At 30.6% G+C, this 4,835-nt stretch overlaps 1 long non-coding RNA gene across 1 annotated transcript; it reads right to left on the bottom strand.

Moving 5' to 3' along the window:
• Window positions 1-709: 709 nt before the first annotated feature.
• On the bottom strand, window positions 710-3,611 carry LOC114319932 (uncharacterized). The gene is made up of 2 exons (XR_003649636.2): window positions 3,093-3,611; window positions 710-975 (listed from the first exon to the last, which is right to left on the bottom strand). It is a non-coding gene; the product is annotated as an uncharacterized LOC114319932 (long non-coding RNA).
• Between the last annotated feature and the right edge of the window lie 1,224 nt (window positions 3,612-4,835).

Genomic DNA, 4,835 nt, shown 5'->3' with positions numbered 1-4,835 from the left:
ACCCATTAATTATTGGCTGCGTATCGGGTAGGTTAAGTTGATGCTGTGGACCAATGCACCCTCACGAGGTCCACATGATACAAGCAACAGTGTATATATATGCCTTGGGGGGAGGAGGGTTTGCTGTTTACTAGGCTAGCCAGTTTGTATCTATATTTTGTTATTACTATTTGGACCCCACGCGTCACATGATTGGTTGGAGCAATATGTTGAGGCATGAAGATATTATACAGGGTTGGTTTGGGAATTGGGATGATTTTTTGACTTTTTAATTTTTTTAGTTATTTTAGTCTGGATTAAAAAGTTTGGTTTGAGAAGTGCTTTTTGGATTTTTTAGCTTTTTTTGTGAGAGAAGAGTGTAATGATTATGGGTTGGATGTGATATTTTATTTTTTGCGCCTAAAATAATCTATTTTGTCTTTTGTAACTAAAATAACCAAAAAAACCTACTTTAATTCTTCCCAAACGGTGCCTAAAGGAGTGAAAATGTACTCAATAAATCTTTGTACACACGTGTATGTCATATTTAAAAACAGTATTCTGTCAACTAATAAAAAATTAGAATGAAATTTGTAAACATTAACGTGACAAAAATATCTTATTTCAAATAGTAGAGAATATAGAATTTTATCATCTTTTCTTTTTCCTCTTTAAGCTCCAAATAAAATATGTTATGGAACCAAAATTTGGATGACGAATATTACCTGTGTTGTTTAAGAATTGGAGTCTTCCAACTGCTCCACCACAGTAGAGATATAATTCGAAAGTCTTTCAACAACATGGGTGATCCACAAGTAAAAATTGAACACATCACTATCAAAAACAAGTTCACAGAATCAATGTTGATTCATCCAATGATCAACATTTCTTTACCAAGTGAATCTGTTTGCTAAATTTTCCTCTTCCCCCCAAGCTTGTGCTTGATTTTTTAATCCTCGTCTCAGTTGAGGTGTCTTAGGATTGAGCAATATATACCTGTTGTCATTTGTCACTACAAAAGGTAAAATATTTAAAATGAAATTATATAGCACTACAAACAAAACATAAGAATCAATTAATAATTTCTTCATCGTAAACAATTAGATGAAATATTTCTCAAGTACAAATCAAATACAATGAATAGTTACAGACCAACAAATTTGCAATTAAGTATGGTTTTTGAGATTTGTAATTACAATTTTGAATGACATTATAAATCTCTATACTTTGTTATTCGTTAGGTTTCATATTTGTTGGGTGGGTAATACAATACAAAGACGCCTCATCTCATCGTAAAGAGATAGAACAATAATGACCAAACCATCCCTTGAGACAATTATCAAAAATAACCTACTCATATAGATTCGTTGTTCGATAATCCACAATATTAGCCAACACATATATAAAAATATATATGATAGTAGAGGGGCGAGAAAGCAAGAAAGACATAGTTTTTTAGTCCATTAAGAAAGAGAAACATGAAAATGGGAAGAAAATAGATGAAGTAACAGATGAAACGAAATATTGCATTTGGGCCTTCCATTTTCGAATTAGTTTCTTTTTCTTTTCAATTGGGTTTGTGTTTAATTACATATGATTTCAATCAATTCACTATCTTCCCAGTTGAATTTTAATAACTTCTTAGTTGAGAAATTAGAGCACTAAAAATATTGTTTTTTTTTTATTTTTTTAATTTTTTATTATTATTATTGTTATTATTTATTTATTTATTTTTTCCTTTTAGCTTATGTGTCCAAGAAATTTCATTAGCACCAAAAAGGAACACAGTACATGCAAATAAATTCTTCATACAAACAATTTTGATAATTTCATTCCATCATCTACAGGATTTTTGCTTCTTAAACTGGGTTGACGATATTTTTCGAAATGTCAATTCTTTTGACATTGTTTGATCTGTTTGACTTCAGACTCTTGTTGGGTATTATTTTTGTTTTCTGTTCTCTTTTTTAAAATAATACTTCAGTGTTTTGTTGTTTGTTGTATTAAAAATGAGGATTCAAGATCAATGTCGAATTGTTATTCTAGTAGATTGGATGTGGAAGTTTGCTTTTCAACAACCAAACATAAACATAAGCTATGCAACACTCATGAAATTATCAGTTTAATCTTAACCCCTATAACAATGTCATAGGAAGTGCTACTATATACTGCTGAAACGGGCATGTAGTATACAACTAAAATTTGAGTCACAATGATTTATTACTTTCATCAATTTTTGGGTGGGTGGGTAACTTTCATCAATTTAGGTCACAAAAAAACAAAATTAGTTTGTAACAAAAACACCACCAACGCTTTATGACCAACACTACTTCAGTTCACAAAGAAACACCACAATCTCATAATCAATGTCATTTCAATTCATAAACAAATACCACAAAGTCTCATAACCAAAACCAATATAAGTCATAACCAAGAACACTACGAAAATTTCTTCTTGTATTCTTAGATCAATTTTTCAACACTAAAGGATACAGGTCTAAAGATGCCAATGCTAATTACTTAAAATGACAATTACTATCCTTAAAGAGATTCTTACGTCTACACTAATTTATAAGTTTAATTTTATTTACCCACCTTTAAATAATACCCTCACTTTTAATTGGTTAAAAGAATGGTTTTGTTGTATAATTTTTTTGGGTGCAGTTTTCTATGGCAAAGTGTTAAAAAGTTTTCTTCTTTAATTTGCTTTGTCAGCAAAAATGGAATGAGCTGGTTGATCAAACCAGAATTATTCAAAGTTTTTGTCTTCCCTTTTTAATCATTTTAATCTTTCTCACTATCCTACTTTTGTTCCTACTATTTGGTCCTTTATTACTTGTCACAGAATTTCACTATGATTAAAGACATCAATTTAGATAAATCACATGTGTGTGAAACTTATCCTCAAGATCCTAACATAACTTTTTTTTCCACAATAATGTATTACACTTTCAACACAAACCAGACAAGTGGTGGTGGTGGTGCAGGTTCTGTGTGTCTTTTATTTGAGCATATGGTCGAGCACATGGTGGGCAAAAATAAGTTAGAAATTAATAAGATGCTGAAGCATCATGCAAAAGAACTTGTTCAAATTCAAGTAAGAAAAAACTCACCGGCCATATTCCATAACCTCTTTGACTGATGATGATGAGTCGGTTACGTGGCACACCATCAATGCTGCCAGTTGTCTTTCGTGAGACCACGTGGCCGATAGATTGCAAGCCCATATGGCTTCAGACTTGCAAAACCAACAATCAACAATGATTCATCCCTCCTTTTCCTCCCACCCCCTTTGACTCCCTTTCTCTCTCATTGGTTACATTTTCTTTTTCTTTTTCTTTTTTTTTCCTGCTCCTCCAATCACCACCCGTCACGTGGCAAAGGGGTGACCCCCAAAAGGGGGTCCCAAGCATTATTCAACCAACGATGGCGGTGGGTGAATCAGGTAATTTGAGAGAGTTTTGAGGATACTTTAGTCATATGGTTTTCACGCTTTTAATATTTAGTTATAGATATATATTATAGACCTTCTCATCATATCTTTAACTAACAATGGTAGAGAATTTTAAATTTTGAATTTTAAAGAGAGTGCAGAGTGTTTTAATGATGTGACAAAGGTTAAAAAAAAAAAAAAAAAAAAACACCAAAACATTACATCAATGGAGTGAATGCCCACCTCTAGAGCTCCTTTAAAGCTCATGTTTTATAAAACATTTTTGATCTTTTAACCATAGAGGAATCACAAAATTAAAAATATAAGTTTAAATTGATTCAATTAAAATTTTAAGTATTAAAATAAAATTTCATACAAATTAAAACAGACCGACTAATAGTGTAATTTAGATCATCTCTATTTAAATCTTCAAAAAAAATTATGTTAATTTTTTTTTGAAGATTTAACTGTCAAATTGACTTGACATATCTAAAAAACAATACTCCATCTGATATGTCAAACTTATTTTTTTATTGCATTACTTTTAATTGTTTTTATTTTAATTTTTTTAAACTCTTTTATTGGTCCTCACTATTAAAATAATGAAAACAAAAGTATTTGACATCTTCTTTTTGCTATGGCAAATTTCACATTGGTAAGACATGTCAAATTGACACCTCACATTTAGAGATTCAGGTGAAACATAATTGGATGTCAAATTTTGTTGTCAAAAATGCCACCTCACCTTTGTCGTATCGGGTGGAAATGCTCTACAAAACAATAATTAAAAGAGAAATAATTTTTGTAAGAAAGTAATAACTACTGCACATCGAATGTAATTATATGATATAAAATACTATAATAAAATATTTGATTAGGATATATAAGTCTAGAAACTGAATAAAAAATAATTTAAAAATTAAATTTTGTGTTTTATTTTCATTAGAATATTTCAATACGAGTGTAGACACTCCATTTTGACCGGTCCTAAGACTTGAACACTTTCTTTTGATTACCCGATGATGACAATTAGAATGTGTTTCTCACAAAATTCTCAGTAAGAAAGATGGAATTTAAGTTTTAATCCGAACCTTCACCCATTTTTTGGCCAAACTATTTTAGACCTTAAAACTCTCTTTTCAAAATATGTTTTTTTAAATGTTTCTACGATGTCCCGAGGCTCCTATTTCGATTAAAATATTGCAGTTTTCAGTAAACTGAGTAAGGACAAAGTGAAAATAAATGGAAGGGAGGTGAACTTTTTGAAAAATATTTAAAAATATCTTCTTTATAGATTTGGAGTTGAAGGAAATAGGAGGAGATGAAAGAAAACTGGTTTAGGAAAAGAATGAGTATCAAATCATTAAGAAGGAAATAAGCAGCCTTCACTAAATTAGGCATTTCTCTTTGTACACTTGGAATT

The sequence above is a fragment of the Camellia sinensis genome, chromosome 6 (genome assembly GCF_055761805.1).
Source record: "Camellia sinensis isolate YWXY chromosome 6, ASM5576180v1, whole genome shotgun sequence".
Classification (NCBI taxonomy): Eukaryota; Viridiplantae; Streptophyta; class Magnoliopsida; order Ericales; family Theaceae; genus Camellia; species Camellia sinensis.
The sequence above is the reverse complement of the archived record's forward strand: the minus strand, read 5'-3'. Positions and strand labels throughout refer to the sequence as shown.